This window comes from Bidens hawaiensis, unplaced genomic scaffold (assembly GCF_021521415.1).
Source record: "Bidens hawaiensis isolate Kalapana, Puna unplaced genomic scaffold, B.hawaiensis_p1.1 tig00001511_1, whole genome shotgun sequence".
Taxonomy (NCBI): Eukaryota; Viridiplantae; Streptophyta; class Magnoliopsida; order Asterales; family Asteraceae; genus Bidens; species Bidens hawaiensis.
In genome coordinates this window covers 2,148,242-2,171,511 of record NW_027491085.1, presented here as the reverse complement: position 1 = coordinate 2,171,511, position 23,270 = coordinate 2,148,242, and the positions used below count along the sequence as shown (strand labels likewise).

Here is a 23,270-nt window from a genome sequence, read left to right as displayed (position 1 = left end):
TGATCCAATGAAAATTATGAACCACACCAAGCTCTCTCTCTTCTTTTTTCTCTTTTCTTCTTGTCTTGCCACCCTCATCACCCCTTCTCATGGTTCTTATTCTTCTCTCTCTCTCCCTCTCTCTCTCTATATATATATATACATATATATGTGTGTGTGTGTGCATCAAAAACACATGTGTGTATAAAGTTATATGCTTGTGTGTGTGTTTACATATAATAATTTGTTGGTACGTTCTTGTTTTTACCTCATTTTATTTGTTGGTTTATAGCGGATAAGTTCAAGATGATGGCACGAAAGGTTATTTTTTGTTGACTAAAAGATGTCTTGATTAATGTTCTTGTTTAAGAAGGCAAAAACTATATATATTTAGGGTTTCTCTTAAAACATATACATGATTGTTGATTCTGTTAGAAATGCATACATACATACATATATATATATATATATATTTCATAATACTGAAGACAGATGAGTTTTAAAGACTTTGAGCTTTGGAAAATAAAGTTGCAAGCTGTTTAGAAAAGAATATTAATTTCAAGGGGTTTTGTTGTTATATCTAATTATTTATGGGCTTTGTAAATAAATCAAAAATATATATATAACCTTTGTGAAGATGGACAGAATTAGAGGTGTCCAGCTTTTTGGAAAATCTATTTTGAACCTTACAAATTTTAACAAAAAAAAGTTAGGGCATTTAAAAAAGAAATTAAAGGGCTTTTTTGTGTGTTAATCTCATTTTATTTATATGGGTTTGTTCAAAAAGCAATCTTTAAACACAAAAGGTGTCATCTTTAAGGAGAATATATATTAATCCGCAAACCATGTACCAAGGGGTATTTCAGTAACTACATTTATGTGATTGTTGTAGGTGATCACAAACCTTGGCAAATTCGGTACTCTTTTATTCGACGAGCAAGCTCTTTCTCATCTCTGTCATCATCTTCATCCAACGGTGTAGAAAAGGTATACGACTACATTGTTGTAGGGGGTGGTACAGCAGGGTGTCCATTGGCAGCCACATTGTCTCAAAAATACAATGTGTTATTACTTGAAAGGGGTGGTGTCCCTTTTACAAACAGAAATGTGTCTTTTTTGTCAAATTTCCATCTTACCCTTGCGGACCTTTCTAACACTTCTGCTTCACAATATTTTGTGTCTAATGATGGAGTCTACAATGCACGAGCTAGGGTTTTGGGTGGTGGTACTTCCATCAATGCAGGGTTTTATACCCGAGCAAGTGCGAGGTACAATACTCTTAAGCTTCTTAGTTTGTAATTTCCGTCTTATCATATTCATTTAGTGTTTTATATATTGTTTGTTAAAACTGTTTATATATTTTTTTAAATGGCAATGCTACAATGCATCTAATTATACACTCCCAAAACTCAAACATATACATTCTTTGTGTAGGTTAGAACCTATAAGTGTTTATCTGCTTATTATGTGCAAGTACAATAATAAAGAGTTACCTATGAGAGTGTTTGTAGCTAATTATTTATACAACTATTACTTGTTTGACTAATTAAATAGTTTAAATCACATCTAAATTATTTATTAATTAAACAAATCGATCATAATAACATCTTATGGTCCAAATATTTACAGGTGATATTAATTAAACTTAAATATTAAAAATAAGAAAGAAAGAAAAAAGTTAAATATGTAATTAATCAGAACGTGCACTAGCTACTTTTTAATTATTATTTTTTAGAATGGTAAACCACAAACAACAACCATCTACAAGATAACTAATTAAATGAGTTTGGCTCATGACTAACCCCTAATGGATTTTAATCACCACAAGGTTAGGTCTTTAGCCCTTTTCATAAGATTTACTTAGTTTTTTTTTCTTATTCAAAAGCAAATTGTGTAAATTAAAGTGTATTCAACTTTACACTTACAAGGCTTTAAATTTATATATATATGGCGAACTAAAGTTTACAATTTATTTTCTTGTGTAACGTAATTAAAACTTTTCTACCTAACATCCATCCCCTTTCTCAAATTTTCTTGTTTTTATTTATAGTTCCAAGAAAATATGACTATAATACAAATTATAAAATTACTACAAAACCAATAATTCAAAATATATTGCTATCAACAAATAATTTGTTTTATATTTTAAATAGATAAAATAAATAATGTACTTTCAATGCATTTGTGTTTTATGGTTAATTTTCTAGAATTATGTCTATGAAATAATGAGTGCCAAGCGATTATATTTTATGCAAAATAAAAACAATTATGAAATATATTAATTATACAAGATAGAAACAATTGTGAAATATATACTTTTGGTTTAACCTTGTAACCATTTGGTTTATTCAGATTCATTAAAAGAGCGGGATGGGACGCAAAATTGGTGAATGAATCATACCCATGGGTCGAGAAGCAAATTGTTTACGAACCCATGTTCGAACCGTGGCAAAGGACAGTTCATGATGGTCTTTTGGAAGCCGGTATATCACCCGATAATGGGTTCACGTATGACCATTTGTATGGTACAAAGGTCGGTGGGACCATATTTGATAAGAATGGTCACCGACACACCGCAGCTGAGATACTGGCCTCTTCAAACCCTCGAAATATTGACGTGTTGATTTACGCAAAAGCTCAGAAGATCATTTTTGACATGGCCGGTATGCCAACACTAATACTTTTAATTTTAATGTTTTTTCTTTCATGAAATATTAGTATTATATCCTTTTCTTGTCATGTTAATTAATTAATCTTTATACGTTTGAATCATGAACAGGTGATTTTTGTATCTTGTTCAAGTCATTATATGAAGAGACCCTCATATATATATGGGTTATAACATAATTTTGTTAGGAACTAGCTAACGTTTATTTGTAGTAAATAAAAATAAAACTTGACATGTTTCATTTTTGTTAACTGAAGGGAAGAAACCAAGGGCGATTGGAGTGGTTTTTAATGACGAGAATGGGGTTCGTCACGAGGCTTTTATTTCCAAGAGGCTCGGGAGTGAGGTCATTTTGACATGTGGGGCCATTGGAAGCCCGCAACTACTATTGCTTAGCGGGATAGGACCAAAAGCCGATCTTGAGAAGCTAAACATTTCATCGGTTCATGATAACAAATTTGTCGGCAAAGATATGTCGGATAATCCTATGAACGCAATTTATGTTCCTTTTAATAAGCCCGTGAAACAGTCACTGATTGAAACTGTCGGGATTACAAAGAAGGGTGTCTATATTGAAGCTAGTAGCGGTTATGGTCAATCTAAGGATAGTATTAGTTGTCACCATGGTATCACTTCGGCTGAGGTTAGTGTAAAAGAAAGTAAACTTTTAGTGACAAGTATTATTATTATTATTATTATTATTATTATTATTATATTGTGTGAAATTTTATTATAATAACCATTTTAAGAAAAAATATTAATGTTTAAACATATTTTTATGTTAAAACGTACCTATTAAAATCTTGACGCTATTGAGATTGTAACTTTTGTGACATCGTTAGTTATTTGTAGAAAATATAACAATATAGGCATTTTAATAATATTTAAAACGTGTATCAAGACGTCAATATTTTGATGTCTTAAGATTAATCCAACAACTAGATTGCATATTTTCAAAAAGATTCCCGGATCTTATATATATTTTGTTTAAAATGGTTATGCGGTAAAATCTTTCTTATTGTGACATTTGAATCTATACACGTGTATCGAGACATAACGATTTTTTGACGCGTTCTTGTGTTAATTGTGACAGATTGGACAACTTTCAAGGATTCCTCCGAAACAAAGAACACATGAAGCGATCGAATCATACAAAAGAAACAAGAAAGATATCCCATATGAAGCATTTCATGGAGGTTTTATCTTGTCAAAGGTTGCTTACCCAAAGTCGAAAGGGGAGCTAAAACTAATTACCACCAATGCCGATGACAATCCATCCGTCACATTTAACTATTCTAGTCACATTGAAGATTTAAAGGCGTGTGTTAATGGGATCCGAATTATGGAGAAACTCGTTAGATCCAAACCGTTCCTCAATTTCACCCAATGTGACCGCAAAACCGTTGACAACCTCCTCAACATGAGTGTTACCCGCCAACGTTAATTTGATACCTAGACACACAAACGATACAAAATCAATGGAGCAGTTTTGTAGAGATACAGTGATAACCATTTGGCACTATCATGGCGGGTGCCATGTGGGCAAGGTGGTGAACAATGATTATGAGGTTATGGGTGTTCATAGGCTTCGGGTTATTGATGGGTCAACTTTCGACCAATCACCTGGCACAAATCCGCAAGCAACGGTTATGATGATTGGAAGGTAATTTACAACGCGATAACGTGTTAAGTTATGATATTTGCAATCTATGCTTGAAATTAACGCGTTGATATGTTGCAACATAGGTACATGGGAGTGAAGATTTTGAGAGAAAGGTTAAGGAAAGCAAAAGGCTTGTGACAAAATATAAGGTGGAAATTATTTGCAAGCACTTAATTTGACACTGTTTGGGTTCATCTAGCGATCAAGAATGTCTTGAAAACTTTATGATTTCTTGACAAGTTACTTATGTAAATTATTTTCTTGTTGAATTGAAAACTCCTAATGTTTAATGCCTTGTTGAAGCAAAAACTCCCAATTTGTTTGAGGCCTGAAAATGACCATTACGTAACAACTGAAAATAGCGAAAATGGCAACTGAAATACAGATTTTATAATCACAAAAGATATTAAAGGTAGCGGTTTAGCGTTTTGAGATCACGGTCAGCCCACGATCGTGATTTGATCATAAAAATTCACACAAATTTCACCGCTTTTTAAGGAAATAGATGTACGGATTTGGGGTGTACGTAATTCTCTAAGCTCAATAACTTTGACTCACTTAAAAATAAGTCTATGTTTAGAATTTATGACGGCAATATTCCTTAAAAAGGACCCTTTCACGCCCCCCTTAAAAATGAGTCGATCAATCACAATTAATTTAAGAAAATGAGCCGACCTGAAAAGGATCTATTTAAAAAGTCAGATGACATGAGTTTTATAAAAGTTAATATTTTGATTTCAAATTTGAGAAATGTTGAATTTTAAAGTGAAATAATATTTTATCTTATTCAATTGGTTGATCTTGATTCTCTCAGTATGATATTGGATTAGAGTCATTAGACTATTGATTTATCTTCCAAGATTATCATTTAAATAAATGAAATGGCCATCTCCAAATAGAAATTAAATAGCCAACAACTATTTAATATAAACCACATTAAAGAAAATGTATTTTACACAAAGGTAATTTGGTGATTTCATTAACCTGACAGAAAAATTCAATATTGTTAGCGCCAAGTACGATCAGAGTTTAAAAACAAAAAAAATAACCCCCCCCCCCCCCCCCCCCCAATTGGTTGATATAACAAAATTCAAATTTGAAAGTGAACTAGTTTAAATGATCCAATACAATGAAAAACGAAGCGAGAACCTAACTCTTGGTTATTTATCTTGTTAACTTTTTATGTAATTTGGGAGGCATCGAGGGCTTGAGGCATTAGGTCTATGGTTTGACTTTTCTAAAATAAAAAAATGATTAGACTAAAGGTTACAATTACGTGACTTGGGACCCAAGGTAATTTCAGTCGTCATTTTCTTTTCTCTATTGTGATGTTTTATAAAATAAAATTTGATTATAACTAGTTAAAACTTAAAAAAGTCAAACAAATAATGAAGTTTAATTTTAAATTCTATGTAAAAATGAACTCTTCTATGTAGTATGTACACAAGGTTAATTTTTGGACAGAATTACAAATTTTGTCCTTTAAAAAAAGCCAAATTACGGTTCGTGTCCTTTTCTAAGTTTCCTTGCAGGCGGTGTACTTTAAACTTTTTTTTCCTACAAGTTATATCCTTTACGCTAACTGGGTTAGAATAACTCTGTTAAATCCCATCACGTGAGAAGCATGTGAGGGTAGTTTTGTCTTTTTGCCTACCCTGCTTCTTCTTCATCACAAGGGCAGAAACATCCCGCCGGAAAACTCGTCGGAGCTCCGGCATCCATTTCCGGCCACCAAACATCAACATCACTTCAAACCAACAATCCCATCATAACCACCTAGTAATGAAGAGTCTGACGTCAGCACTTAAATTGTTTATCCCAACATGACCTCACCTTTTGATTAAATGCTTCCTCCTCCATCTCCATCTGACCACAAATTCTTTTCAAAGAATCCACCGCACCCTTCACAAATGAGGAAACTCTACAACCACAATAAAGGCAAAATCCACCCGTCACCACCACCGACCACCTATCTCATGCTCCTTAACCACCAACAACACCGCCGTTAAAAACTTCTCCGGCGACACCGGAGCCGGCGGAAGCCACCCTCCGAGGTTCAACTGCTACTGCTTTTCATGTTACACTAGTTACTGGGTCCGGTGGGATGGCTCACCAAACCGCCAGCTGATTCATGAAATCATTGATGCTTATGAGGATGGATTGATTAACAACAATAATAATAATAGTAACAAAAAGAATAAGAAGGATAGAAAGAAGAATAAAGTTTCTCCAACTCCAGATTCTTCTCACGCGCCGCCGAGTGTTGTGGAGGAAGTAGCTCACGCGCCGCCGCAAGAGGAGGAAAATATGGTCAACAATGATGACGATGAAGGTGACTGTCAAGATGGATTGATCAGTGCCACGTCATCATCGGAGAAAGGATCAGCTTGCAAAACCCTAAGCAGGCCGTAAATCAGCTTGCAAAACACTCACACAATCACCGTCCGCTCAACTCAATTATAGACGATCAATAATCAGCAACCATAACAGACAACTATAACAGACAGCTGCCATCGCCACCACCAACGGTTACGAATCGGACCCACCACCAACGATTACGAATCAGAAATTAAAACCCTAAAAACAGGTGTTTTGTGATAGAACCCTAATTCCAAACGAATCAGAATTGAGGACGATTGTGGATGAGGGAATCGGAGATGGAGCGGTGGCTGGTGGCGGAGCTATGGTGGCGGTGGTGATGGTGTTTGAGGAGTGGTTATGGTGATGGTGTGGTAGAACATAGAGAGAGAAGTGAGATGAGGCAGCACAGAAACAGAAGAAGAAGAAGAAGAAGCAGGTAGGCAAAAAGACAAAACTACCCTCACATGCTTCTCACGTGATGGGATTTAACAGAGTTTTTCTAACCCAGTTAGCGTAAAGGACATAACTTGTAGGAAAAAAAAGTTTAAAGTACACCGCCTGCAAGGAAACTTAGAAAAGGACACGAACCGTAATTTGGCTTTTTTTAAAGGACAAAATTTGTAATTCTGTCTAATTTTTGAAAAATGTTAAAATAACATATTTTAACCTTCAACTCCCATTTCACTTGGATTGTTTGAGCTTTTGCTTTTTTTTAAAAAAAGTTTTAAACAGTTTATCAATAGTTTTTTTTAATAGTTTTTATTGATAAGAATCACACCTAGTAAGTAAGCAAAGTTTGAATCAAGAACTTATTAACAATAGTGGTTTTTAGTATTTAACTATTTATAATTATGAACTTTTTTTTGTCACGTTTTGAATTGATTAGCAGACTTTAAAAGTTAGTTATACTCCGTTTGATTTTTGGAATTCAAAGATTTTTTAAAAATTCAAAAATTATAGATTTAAAAATGAACTATGAACGATATAAGGCCCAAAAGGGCGTCTGTGATTGTTTATTAAAAAAAAGACAGAATTACAAATTTTGTCCTTTAAAAAAAGCCAAATTACGGTTCGTGTCCTTTTCTAAGTTTCCTTGCAGGCGGTGTACTTTAAACTTTTTTTTTCTACACGTTATGTCCTTTACGCTAACTGGGTTAGAAAAACTCAGTTAAATGCCCTCACGTGAGGTGCATGTGAGGGCATATTAGTCTTTTTGCCTACCTGCAACTACTTCTTTCTTCTTCATTTTCACTGCTGCTGCTTCTTCTTCTTCATCACCATACCTCCCACTCTTCTTCTCCATCTTCTTAACCATCTACCCCTTTCTTCTTCAGCCATCACCGTCACTCACCACATCTCACTCACCATCTTCTTCTTCTTTATTTCTCCCTTGTAAACCTTAAACACCATCTAAGCTCCATCATCACCACTACCACCACCACCTCCTCAAATTCTGGCCACTACCAGGATCTTTCTTCTATGTTACCGCCAACCACCCTCTGAACATCACAGCCGCCTAGAATCCGTCTAACTACCATCCAATTCACCTGTAACAATTACCCCCTAAACCGGATCTAAATCAGAAACGAACCGGATCTAACAATTACCACCACCACCATCTTCTCGTTTTTCCGGCAGCTTCTAGTCATGGTGGTATGAGTTGTTGCTCATCACCATCACCATCACCAAAACCCAGTTTAAATCCGATGCTAATTCGACGCTTGTGCACCACAATCCCGTATTCCAAGCTCAACCCATTATTCTTCACCACAAAATCCACTAACCCTTTACTCGTCTTTCACCCAATTCGCACCCAATTTCAAAACCCCCAATTTTCAAACCCTAAAATCAATTTCCAGCATGTCCGACAATCGCCGACCCGCCGCCCCAATTCCGTTGCCGGAATCCGCCGAACGGACCGAACTGTACCGGTCACTGGAAACCACCATGGGCTCATCATTCAGTTCCGAGTCTTTAGCCCCAAATCCAAGGCCTTTGGTTATTGTTATCAGTGGCCCAAGTGGTGTGGGCAAAGACTGTTTGATAAAATACGGGATTGTGGTTATGGTGATGGTGTGGTAGAACATAGAGAGAGAAGTGAGATGAGGCAGCTGGCGGCGATTGGGCGGAGGGTGGTGGTCCAGTGGCGGAAGAGGAGGAAGTGGGCGGAGGAGTAGATGGTTAAGAAGATGGAGAAGAAGATTTAACAGAGGAAGAAGAAGATGGAGAAACAGAAGAAGAAGAAGAAGAAGTTGCAGGTAAGCAAAAAGACAAAAATGCCCTCACATGCGTCTCACGTGAGGGCATTTAACTGACTTTTTCTAACCCAGTTAGCGTAAAGGACAAAACTTGTAGGAAAAAAAAGTTTAAAGTACACCGCCTGCAAGGAAACTTAGAAAAGGACACGAACCGGTTTTTGGCTTTTTTTAAAGGACAAAATTTGTAATTCTGTCTAAAAAAAAAGGTTAGAATAAATAGTCTCCTACGGTCATAGAAAAAATTTCATATTTTTATTATTTTTACAACTTTTGAATCCATGTCAGATTATTATATAGGTTTAATTTCTTTGTTGGTTTCCACCTTTGAATTGGTGTTCAATTGCTCGTATGTGTTTGTATAATTGAATCTGATTGATTCTAACATAAGTTTTTTTTGTTCATACGATTACGATTACCCGTTCTTGGTTACTTTCAAAGATTGATTCTATCCTTTTTAGTTTATAAATGAGGAGTAATTATGTCGGGCGAAAAAAGGATTGGAAATACAAAAGGACTGATCCGTGTTCATGGTCGGTTAATTTATCATAGCCTTTTGTGTCTTGGTTTGCAAGTTCTTGTTATGATTACTGGAATTTAGACGGTTAGACGAATTTAAAAGTTAAAACATCTTTTGAAACAAGTTTCTCTCTAGATGATGATTTGGCTTTCAAGAGAATGACTAAATGTGAGGCCTCGAACCCAGAGATTTATACATTGTTGAGAACATAGAATATGAACTACAAGTGTAACTGCTTGATCCTTGTCAAATTTTGCTTTGCAATTCATTGCTTAGAAACACGAGCCATGTTTCTAAGCTCGTGTTTCAAAGCTTTGAATACCCGAAGCCAAATTTGACTAGAATCAAGCGAGTACAAATGTTTTTCTTATTCCATATTTCAAACATCGTATAAAAATTGGGGTTCAAGTCCTCGCATCTAATCGTTCTTTTGAAAGCTTCATCATCATCTGAAGATAAAGTTTGTTTATAAAGATTTCTTAACTTCGTCTCACCATCTAAATCCATAGTTTAAACATAGCAAATCTCATTCAAATACTCGATGGCGATAAAAATAAATGTTGTAGTTACTTTAGACGACGTTTTCAGTTGCATGAATGACTTTTTTTATCGAATCGTTGAAGGTATATCATATTATTTTAAATACTTTACACAAATACGTGATGCAATTGGTAGAAACTAGAAAGAGTCTATCACATAAACAAAAAATCGGTTGTCTTATGACAATCAACGCATTGATGAAAGTACCGATGTCAAAACTTTACAATAAACTCCACTTTAGTCCCCATAGTTTAACCAAAATGATCCTTTTAATCCGAATTTTGATTTGACTTTTCCAGTCACTATGGTTTGATAATCAAACTTTGATTCTCGTTTCATTTAATTTCATCTAACATTGTCTATTTATTCTAATAAAATGGTGTTTTAGTAGTGTTACATATAATGAACTAATTTTTTAATTTACTAAAGTGACTTAATAGTCAAGGATGGGCTATTATGTAAACTAATAAAAACAACTATATATAAAGCCTAGGAACTTTTTCAATCTTGTTTTTGTCTTTAAAGGACATCTTTGAGCTTCATAAGCAATTATTAATTTCCATTCCTAACAGTTGAAAGAGACTTTGTCAATCTATTGTGGCGCGTTGATGTATTGTGGGACAAATTAAATCGTTTTTCTTTGTTTAAAGGTTAGATCAAGGAAGGTAGGGATAGTTAAATTTGTAACATTTTGTGAAATGGTTTACATTTGGATGAAATGATGACTTAAATTAATTTGTAGTTGTTATAATAAGGTATAAAGGTATATAGGTGAGAATATCGACCTGTTTACTTATTAATTTGCTCGATTTGTGTTATGTTAGATCTTGAATGGACCAATTTGTGCTATATTAAATATTAAATAAAACATCATATATATATATATATATATATATATATATAAATTTGGATTTTATGATTATTTTTTAATTAATTTAAAGAATAAAGTACTGGGTTGAGTTATAATAAGAAAATTAGTTTTCCTAGGAAGGATAAGAAATAATTCTGTCTATTTATTTGAGAATTGAATGGCTGAGATTAGATTAAAGATATCATAAAGTGTAAAACAAGGGTAAGGGCATAATAGGGATAAAACATTTGTTGACTTTCTCTCTCCACATGCAAAGCACATGTCAAATTCCCCCATCATTTTAAAACGTCCATAACTTTTTTATACGACATTTTTTTTCAAAACAATTTCACCATAAAAACGAGTGTTTTTTTATCTTTTATATGAGTACCATATTGCTTTATAAAAATAAAAAAAATTGGTGGGTTTTTACAATGTGTATTTTATCATAATTGTGTTTTATAAAATTGTGCTATACAATTGTGTTTTATTTTTTCATAGTGTTTTAGGAGATGAGTGAAAATTTAAGTGGGTTTTAATTAAGTGGGTTTTTGAAATTAAATTAAGTGGGTTTCAATATTAAGGTAGTAGACTAAAATACCCTCCTTCCTAGCCTTTTTAGGAAAACCAAACTTCTTATTTGATCATTTCTCATAAAGTACTAGTTGTATCTAAACCCAAAAAAATATTCTTAACGCACCTTAACTTTTGACATGATTTGTAAAATGTTTCTGTAATTTTTTTTCTAAATCTTTCATATTTAAAAAAATAATAAAAGTTCAGTTTCTAAATATAACTTTAGTGAATGATCATACGGGCTCAATTAAGATGTTATATAAGTTGTTATACTTATGTGACTTTACTGAAACTGACTAATGTAATAGTGATGTGTTGTATTAGAAGTCACGCAACCCTATAACGTAAAAAAATTCCTTATATGGGTTGTATGATGTAAGTGATGTCACATGTTTGTGTTGTGCAAATCTCATACATGATACGGGTCGTATAATAGGATAAGATTTGTATGACGGACTTGCATGGATTTTGGGGTGGTGTATCACCCTTTCTGTGTCCTTTGGCTTTGGGATATTTGTTGTCCCCTCACGCTTCATCATCCAAAAATTTTCTTCTAATAAGTTTTGGAACAAAAAATAGTGGTATGAACCGTATCATATTATTATCACACATTCACAACCGTATCATATTATTATCACACATTCACACTAGCAAGCCACTTATTCTAACTGATAACTAATATGTAACTGAGTTGGACTTGTGAGTGTTAATTTCATGAGAGTGTAGGATTTTTATCTCTAAAAGTATGCTTCTAAGTTTTAACAACTTGCTAGTTCTCATTGAAAATTTGATAAAAGTTTATAGACTAAAGTAGTAGTTTTAGAAGTTTACAACTTAAAAGTTAAAACAAGTCAATAACTATTCTATGACCCATTTTATATATTTGTAATTTTCTTAGCTATTTCTTTTGTTTCTAAAATCTTAATGTTCATGGTTATATCTCTTATTAATTTATTTATTTCATAGCTACCAAACGGTCCAAACCCATGAATTTTGTCTTGCTTAAGTTATCTTGTCAAATTTTTGTATGTGCAAACCTATGATGGCATCAATATATATCGTGTAATATCATGGGATTGCCATATGTTTAATTATTGTTTTCAATATCAAGTGATCACGTATTTTTATACTCGATTATAATGAAGTAAATGATGACAAATAACTTAAATGAAGATCTCAAGGTACTACTAGAAACTTGCTTAACGGTCAACAAACAAATCCATATCATTCATCTCACTTGACTCGAATAGTGTCATCCGATGATTCAGATCCCAATTTTCACCAAGACTCGAGTCAAAATGATTTGTAAGATGATGATCAAGAGCCACATTAAAGAGCTGAGTATTTGGTTGACTATCAATAATCAAACTCATATCATTCATGTCTCTTTGATCTAATTGGCATAGTCAGATGATATGGGTCCCAGTTTTGACCAAGACTCGAGTTAATATGATCTAGCAGATGATGATCAAGAACTTGACGTGAATCACCCATGAATGATGGTGGAAGTGGCGGAAGATCAACATCAAGACAAGTTTCAGATTCTTTACCATGTTTAACCAAAGACCATGGTGCATTGATCTGAAGATCTTGACCATTGATCATTTGCGGGTGATCATAATCAGGAGTGTCATTAGTTTTGTTGTTTTTAGGGTTCGCAACAAGAAGCTTCTTCTTTATGTTGAAATTCCAAAGGTTCTTTATCGCACTATCCGTTCTTCCCGGCAAGTGTTTTGCAATTTCTGCCCACCTGTACACAAATTAATAACAAAATAAATCAATATTTTATATGACAAGACAAATATAATAACAATCAATGTGCTAAAAAGTTGCATCTTATACTTATTTCCCACGTTATTGTGTAGACTGATTATTAGTGTGACTTCTTCGGATGAAAAGTTTCCTCTTTTTAAACCTGGTTGTAGGTGATTAAGCCATCTTAATATGCAACTCTTGCTACTTCTAGATAACCCTGCTTTAAAAGAAATTTATCATAATAATTAATCTAAATTTTAGAAATTATCATAAATAATGCTGTGTTCTTTTTATTACCACGTTAAGTTATCATAAATAATATCATAAATAATGCTGTGTTCTAAATTTTAGAAATTATCATAAATAATATGCAACTCTTGCTACTTCTAGATAACCCGCAACTCTTGCTATTACAGGATCTTTTGTACTGTACCTGACGAGGTATGGGCAAAAGATCTGACCAGAGATACGACAGCTCATTGACAACAGTATGGCGAGCAGCATGCTCTTGTACTGTATGTCACTATTAGCCGCTGCCTACTCACCAACTCCTGTCATACCACGTGCATAGCCGGCAGTTGGTGGAAAAGGAATAGTACACAGCAGGCCTGGTCACTGTCAGCCGCTGCCTACCCACCAACTACCAGCATGGCACGTGCGTAGGCCACAGTTGGTAGAACAGGAATACTATTCAGCCGGCTATACCTTCTTGGAAACCTACATTCGGCTATAAATACCCCAAATGGTATGATCATCTCAGCTCATCTTGTATCTTATATCTTATACCTGATAACTGCTCTAGCAATCTCTTAATATATACTTATATTCAAGAGCAATCTAGTCTGATTCTCACGCCGGAGGGTGGTCACAAGGAGGAACCCCCCCCTTCTCAGTGACGAGCTCACTGTGTCTGTTTTGCAGGTTATCAGAAGAACCATCTTTGCCGGATCTAACCCCTCGTGGGAAACATCTATTTAACCCCCAGATTATCCGTAATCTGCCCGGGGTCCATTAGTGTTTCTTCAAACATGTTATGAGATCTTTGCTTCTTACATTTAATGGATAGGAGAAAATTCAATGTTTTATGTTTAAAGCTTCAAAGAAGGCACATCATATGGTTATACTTATAATCACTATAATTGAAACCTAAATTTGATTATAAAACATTTGTACCATTTCGAAAGGTCTTTTCGAATGTTATGATTTGATGTGTTTATTATTATGTCATGACTCATAGATTATTGTTGATCATTAAACAGTAACACACCAATTCAAGTGGTTTTTATAAGCTTCAAAATATTTTTCTTTAATTTCACAACACTTTCTTTATTATTATTATTATTATTATAGCGAGCAGTTCTAGGGATGTGAATAAAAAATATGTGTGTGTTTATTACATGAATTCTCACTTATTTAACATGCTTTGTGTTTCGGTTTAGTTAAATATAATTTAGTGTTACCATGTTGTTGTTTGTTATTGGCAAGAGGTGATTTGTCTTGATGGGTACGTACTTGGGTAACATATACTAGCATCTCTCTCTCTCATATATGACTTATGGACTTAGTGGGTTTGTAGCCAGTAGCGAAGCTTTGATGAAGATAAGGAGGACCCCGGGCCCTACCTATAAAAACGAGGGGGGCGGGCTTAAATTTTCGATCAAAAACGGCTAAATTTACACTACGTATAAAAAAATTTGGGTGAAAAATTTACATTACTGCGCAAAGAAAACAGGGGGCGGGGCCACCCCGGGTCCTACCTATACTTCGCCCTTGCTTGTAGCGGACTTATTCAGCTTGTAGCTGTGAATGCTTAAAGATCCGCTAGATGACTCGGCTAGAATGCACAAACTCGTTTGCTTTCTAATATGTGTGCGGACCCTTTATGCCCATGGGTTGCCGTTGCTTGAGTTTTTAAGAAGCGAGAGAAGAATGATAGCTCATTCGAGATTTTATCTGTTGTCGTTTCTCTCTCACCTGTTACTCATTACTCATTAAAGTGTTTACGATTAGGGTTTCTTTTTGTTCATATTTTATTTTGTGTGTTTGTGAGAGACTTGTTATAGATCATTGAGATGATGATCCATGTTTGATTCATTTTATTGTTTGTATCTTTGGTTATTATATCAATTGTGATTCTCCATGCTTTGTTTATATGTAGATACAGTTGGTTGTTTTTGGACCTTGGTATGCTTAAATACAAAGACTATTATGAGTTTGTGACCAATACGATAATGAAGTAATGAACACAAGATGGAAGTAGTCTATGTTTATACTTTTTTTTCTAATAAGTATGTTATGCTAGATTTTTTTTCTTTTGCTAATGCTTAACTTAAAAAGGATACACACAGTTTTATAGTTTAATTGTACTTGTTCTATAGGCAAATCCGTTATTTTTGTAAAATTTGTAGTTTCAGTCTTTCAGAGAAATGATACTTTAAAATTTTAAGTAACACACGTCGTTTCCATGTTAACTTGCGTATGTGTGAGTTATGTTCGGGTTCATGCTTCTCAACCAATTTTTCTAGTTCATGAGGTGTACTAGTTCATGTTGTGTTAGCGGTCATGTAATTTTTTTTACTTTAATGTCAGAGTTCGACTTGACAACCTATAAACTATGCCATCTAACACCCATGATTATTTTGTTGATCTGGCGAAAGAGAACTAATTATCTGTTTATTACGGACTCAAAAAACATAAGCGAATTCATCATCCTGATGCATATTCAATTACTACAATTTGATTTTATTGCTTTAATTACTTAATATCGAGTTAAAATTTCAAAATGTACAAAACACTTTTATTCAGATCTATTAATAGAATATCAATAATCCTCAGTCCAAGAGGTTTAGTTAGAACACCTAAAAATTTCATTTAAATAAGAGAGAGGTTTTAGCTGTTTAAAAAAAACACTATAAAAATACCTTATAAAAAGGTGATGAAATGTTTTATAAAAAAGGATAATTTAATTTTAATAACTCGGTATTTTAGCAATTGGACGATAATAATATCACCGTAGAATATTCTTGCCAGTAGTCTCACCTTTAACAATATTTATTCTCATTAAATCTCCGTAAAAAACTTAACGAAGTTAAGTTTTATCCGAATTTCAATATTTTAATGGCTTTTGATCAAAAGGAAGATACGGTAAACTTACCTAAAACCGGTGCTTCAAAAGACACGTTTTCTTCCGATAAAAATGGATATGAGATTAGTTTGAAAAAATAATGAGTTTGGGACAAATATAGTATTTAGGTAATAGTTAATACATGTCAGATTACCAAACTCATTTACATGTATCATAAAGTAATATATTAATACATTATTTAATCCTAAAAGCTAGAAAATTAAAGATGGTATGCTGAAATTGCTAGAAATCGATATTAAAGTTATATTGTTATAAACATAGTTGAGTATTTGATATTTTAAGATAGTTTTAGGTGAGTTTAAGATCCTCTTTCTAGACATCGGATCGGGTAATATCGAACCACATGAGACTACAAACGAGTATACGCAATGCCAGTAGGTATACCATGAACCGATAAATCTATCTATTTATACATATAAATACTTAACAAAAAATCTTATGTGTTACTCTTCGGTTGCTCCCCACTACCTCTCAAGCTACAAATTGTTTGATTTTTAATTTGAGGTTTCTCATGCATTTGACCTGAATCACAACGTTAGGTCTTACCAAATCTGGATAATCCTTAAATAAATAGCATCTCAATTATATATGTGTAACACTTTCATAATCAAATAATAATTTTTGCGGGGCATGAGTCTCACCAAACCGGATAGCCCTTAAACGAGTTATAATGTTTCATTTATTCATGAAATAACCCCTTAATAATCAAACAATAATTTTCACGGTCACGGTCTCACCAAATCTGGATAGCACTTTGACGGGTTATAACATCTCATTTATTTGTTATACACTTACAGCATTAAATCCTAATTAAATTTATCTCCTTCACATATTTTTCGTCGTCGGTATATCGTTTCCATCACCGGTTAACTTCCAGTTACCACCCACCATCGTCAACCTCCCATTTCATGCATCAACCATCATCGTCACCTACATCAACCGTCTCTTTTTCATAAGACATATATATATTTGTGTTCATGTTTGTTGGTTTAAAAAAATCAACATGTTTATGTTCATTCGTTAAAAATCTAAAAAACATACACATCTCATTTGAAAAAGCTCAAACATTAAAAATATAATAAAATAACAAACTAATATATGTGAATGAATTAAATCAAAACAAAACTACGTTAAAAAATAAAACAAATCCTTACAAAATATAAAATAGAATAACGATTAAAAACACAAACATAAATAAACTCCCATAATTACGGGGGCTCAGCCTCAAACTAGTAGAAACTAAAATAATCTAAACCCATGTCACAAGAGAGCAGAGACGACTAGACGAGAGCATTTCACTTTCCTAGTTTAATTGGGCCAAACAATTCTAGGTACGCTAGCCCAGCTAATAAGGCCCGGTATATAATATATTATTCAACTAATTCGTCATGCTCAAATCTTATGCGTCATCGGTCATAGACTCAATCACTCAATAGTACATGCTGAATAAGTGAATATTTCTTGTAACAGGAGGCTTGTTTAAATATTTTCATGTCATCTCCCTTCATTGTTACATATATATTGTAACTCAACGAGTGAGATTTTATTTGATACGTTCATTTATTTATTATACATATTTGTATGTATGATAGCGATAATATACAAGGTATGGCAAACTATTTAACTTTTTTTCGAAGTAAAACTACTCTGTAAATGAACGCCATATAATACTAGATCTATTTCTATCAAAATCCAGAAAAAAAAAAAGACAAACTACGTAACATATATTAACATATATGAGTTTAAACTTTTTAAAAAACTTGTACTTCTAATCATAATTACATAAATAATAATAAATAATTAACACACAAAATTTCAACATACTACATCAAACAACTCAATATATGACTTACTATGAATGATCAAATCCATATAGTTAACCTCACTTGGCTCAAATTGTATAGTAAGATTATTCATATCCCAATTTTGACCCGAGACTCAAGTCAAAATTATCCGGTATTTAACGATCAAGAACTAAACATGGATTACCTATCAATGATGGTGGAAATGGAGGAAGATCAACATCAAGACCAATTTCAATTTCTTGACCATATTTTACAAATGGCCATGGTGCATGAACCAGAAGATCTTGACCATTAACCGTTTGCTGGTAATTATATCCTGGAGTAACATTAATTTTTTTTTTTAGGTTTTGCAGCAAGAAACTTCTTTTTCATGTTAGAATTCCAAAAGGTTTTTACCGCACTATCTGTTCTTCCGGGTAAGTGTTTTGCAATTTGTGCCCATCTGTTCTCAAAACATTACATAATAAATCAAGTCATAAAAGAAATAGTAATAACCAAAATGTTCTAAAAAATAGCAACTTATACTTATTTCCTAGGTTATTGTGTAGATTGATTATCAACATGACTTCTTTCTTAGAAAAGTTTCCTCTTTTTAAACCAGGTTGTAGATAATTAATCCACCTTAATCTGCAACCCTTGCCACTTCTAGGTAACCCTACATTAAAAGAAATTTAAATATAATTAACAATAATAGAAATTATATTAAAGTAGTATATCCTCTCCTATGTATGTTCAATACACAGTCAATTTTATGCAAAGAACTTTTAAACTGCATAAACATCGGTACAGTTTATTTGGTGTTTATGTAACTGTTACTTTTTATATCTTCCGAACACTATGTACAAATATATTATGTATCTTTTGACACTCCCTAATTGAGACTTCTGTATTAAACCTACACCTATCTAATTATATGTAATAAAGAAAAAAAATGTTATAATTATTTACTCTAAACCATTTAGGAAAACAATAAGCACATGAACAACTTTAATAAACAATTCCTAACACTGCAATTTCATAAGAGAGGTGAGAAAGAAACCAGCGAGTTTAGGAATAGAGCTCCAACAACAACCGCGGCCATGGGTAGAAATGTAATTTACAAGTTTTTCATCTTCTTCTGGTGACCATAATCCTCTTTCTGACATATTTTTTGTGTCTCACAGTGAAGAACGAGATCATTGACACATAAATAATGTTATATATCATCTTTAAATATGTCACATATTAATATCATTATCATATGTGTAATGATGATGATATTGAAATGTGGGGAAACCAAATACAATTTTGTAGGTCACAAATCTAACAGGTAAAAGTACGGGTGCATGTAAAGAGCTTCGTAGTCCTTATTTATCGGTCCTACTCTTGTCAAAGCTTTAAAACCCTAGCCGCATATGAATAGAAACAAATTATTAGTTTTATTATTTATTTATATTTTTAACCACAAATAAATAAATAAACAGACGGATTAATTTGATTGTAATAAAAAGCCTGATTAATCAAACAATAATTAAAAGACTAAAATATTTGATGATTTAGTTGAATTTTTTTTTCGTGTAATGAATATTAACGATTTGATTCACTCACTTGTGATAATTGAGTTAGATCAATGTGTTAACCAAAGCTATGGTTTTACTAGGATGAACTGAGTTAACCAACTGGAATCGCATCCAACCAAACTGAACCACTAATATTTTTAGATTTAATAGTTATAGTTTGATATATTTTTTTTATCTTGTTATAATTATAACTTCGTTGATGTTAGAAAATCTTTAACAAGTGGGAAAATAATAAATTCAAGTTCATATATGTGTTAATTACATAATTTGTTGAAATCTATTGTATAATTTAAACACTTTATATCCATATCACACAATTAACCATTTTTGTGTGATTAACAAATCCCCAAAATAAGGGAACCATTTTATATGATTAACCAATAACAAACAAAAATACTCAAGCCTAAATGAATCGTATACCCTCCTATGTTGGAGTGAATTTTGTTTATTTTAAGGTTTTGAAAAAGTTGAAATAGCATGCCGTCCTTAGACTTTATGTAAATTGACATAATTCATTTATTTGCAATCTACTGTTTGTCAATTTCAGCCATTTTAAATGAGCTAATGAGTAATCTCTCAGCTCTGTAAATTTATCTTTGTGGGTGATATAAGTAATAGTTAAATTTGAAGAATGTCAAAACCGTCAAAAATTATCAAATCCATATGATCTATTAGGTATTAAATTAATGAAAATTCTTGTTTATTTGTTTTAATTATGTAATTCTGTACAATAAATTGTTTAGAAAAATAAATATAAAGAGATTCATTATTCATTCAAAAAGAATTATGCTTTTATGGAAGACAAATAAGATTATTTGAACTCATAAATTAAAAACAAATCGATGACAAGTATTATGGGAAGACAAAAAGAACATGCGTACAACTATTATTGCAGCATAAACCAAAGTTATTTGGTATGTGTCGTTTTCAGTAATGAACTATTTACTCGTCACATTTAATGGATAGGAAAAATTCCATGTTTCTTTTACTTTTAAGTTGCAAAATAGACACATCATATGGTTATACCTGTAATCACTATAATTGAAACTTAAATCTAATTATAAAACGTTCGTACTATCAGAATGACTTTATCGAATGTTTTGATTTGATGTGACGGGTGAATTATTGTACGATATATTGGTTTTTATTAATCCAAATTATCATATTTTGGTCATTATTGGTCATAACTAATGAGTTGGCTGCTGGTGGTCCAATCTTTTAATGTATTTGTTTCCAACTATCCGCGACTAACAGAACCCTTACGCCGTTAGTTGCAGATCGCCGGAAAAACATTTTTGGCCAGAAACTCACATTTTTTCTAGAAAACTCGATATTTTCATCACAAGCATATTTGTAACCTTGGATCGGACTTTTAGGAGCATTTTTCTAGTAAAAGTTCCAACTATTGAAGTCGTTAGAGCCCTAAAACCACCGTCAGAATCAGTTGGTGGTGCTCAAGTAGTGGTAGTTGGCTGGTGGTGAGTGGGTCGGTGTGTGTGTGTGTGTGTGTGTGTGGTGTGTGCGTGTGTGTGTGTGGGGGGGGGGGGTGGGGGGAAAGTGTTCATGGCATGCCCAATATACCTAGTTACACAGTATAGTTAAGATGTTTCAGTTTGGGTTCATGCCGTGTAAATGTAAATGTCCTAGCTAGGTCCGTGTCACACTGTCACTATTTGGCTTGGCGACCTATGAACCATGCCCGTTTAACACCCTTAATTACTTTGCTTATTTTGTAAAAGAGAATTAATTATTTGTATATAGCTCAAAAAACTTAAAGTTGTTTGTCAGCATATAAATACGTCATATTCTTTTACTACAATTTGATTATATTATTTACTAGGGTATAGCCGTGTTACACACGAATGAAAAAAAAAATGTCAACAAACATAATAAATTTAAACAACAAATTCATGCATAACTAAGTTATTGAATAAGTGTTACCTTAAATTTAATCTTCAGATTCTAAAGAGTTTAAAAGATCATCAAAATTTGGCTCATAATTCTCACACTCTAACAACCATTTTACCTTCTCGCTAACTTCATTTTCCAAATCAAAATATGTCCTTTCTTTTCTAACATTAGCAAGATTCAAGTGATTCAAATATCTTATAAGAAACATAGATTCTAATATTGATTTAGGATAGTGCATGTGTTACACGCGGTGGAACATATTTAAAACATAATATATATGTAACATCATATAAATTAAATCAAATGCAAATGTTGTACTTATAAATAAATGATATATTTCAATATTGTTCCAAATGATAGTATTTGAACTAACAATATATTTCAAACCCGAGTAATATTTAAAACGAAAGTACGAAATAATTCGAAGTAGTTGTAGAGATTATAATATTGGATTTAAAATTGAAGTAGATTTGAAGATAATTTTGAATTTCGGTTTGTTAACATTAAAGTCTATAACTTATTTTTGTAAAGTTCATATAAAGGTTGAAAATTAGAGTCAAATCATTATTCATTATCGTTATTAACTTATTATAAAATAAAGTCTAAATCATATACCAAAGATGCATACAATTACCGGAAAGTTAATTTGAATTTGTAATTTATATATATACAATATTGTATTGTATACAATTACCAAGGATATTATATATATATATATATATATATATATATATATATATATATACAATATTGTATATTGTATATATTGTATATGGTCCTTAAGTTATTAACCTTTATAAACACAATTAGATTAAGTTGTTTAAATTTAACAATATAGTCAAAATATAAATGTATATAAAATAATATATTTTAGTCAAATCATTATTATTAAAATGGACCATTAATTATAAATTAATGGTTAATCATATACAAAAAATGTTTAAAATTACCATATTCAAAGCATTAATCTCCACTAACCTTAAATACGTAAGGTGAAATTTGAGTGCGTGATTAATTTTATAACTATCAATTACATATACTTATTTATGTAAGATATAATATAAATAGAAACGATAATAAAATTTTGAAATTAGAATATAAATAGTAATCAGATAGTTTTGTAAATTATCAAAATAAGGTAATATAACTTATCTTTGAAAATTTTAGTCAACTTATTATTTAAATTATTGACCATTAATTCTAAACTTAAGTTGTTTAAATGTAACAATATAGTCAAATTTAAATGTATATAAAAATATATTTTAGTCAAATCATTATTAGTATTATGGACCATTAATTATAAATTAATGGTTAATCATATACCAATATTGTTTAGAATTACCATATTCAAAGCATTGACCTACATTGACCTTAAATATGTAAGGTCAAATTTGAGTGCGTGATCAATTTTATAACTATCCACTACATATACTTATATATGGTGATCAATTTTATGACGATAACAAATTTTTTAAATTAGAATATAAATAGAAATCAAATAGTTTTGTAAATTATAAAAATACGATAATATAAGTTATATTTTAAAATATAATCAAAATTTAAATCTATATAAAATAATATATTGTAGTCAAATCATTATTATTATTATTATGAACCATTATTTATAAGGAAAGTCAATATTCAATATTGATGTTAATTAAAGTGTGATTGGGATAATTAAAG

At 32.1% G+C, this 23,270-nt stretch overlaps 1 pseudogene across 1 annotated transcript; it reads left to right on the top strand.

Annotated features, from left to right (window-relative positions):
- LOC143580946 (protein HOTHEAD-like) lies at positions 1 to 4,594 on the top strand (annotated as a pseudogene). Its single transcript, XR_013143750.1, has 6 exons — positions 1 to 92; positions 872 to 1,247; positions 2,332 to 2,642; positions 2,905 to 3,290; positions 3,741 to 4,310; positions 4,394 to 4,594. The product of XR_013143750.1 is annotated as a protein HOTHEAD-like (transcript).
- The last annotated feature ends 18,676 nt before the right edge of the window (positions 4,595 to 23,270 follow it).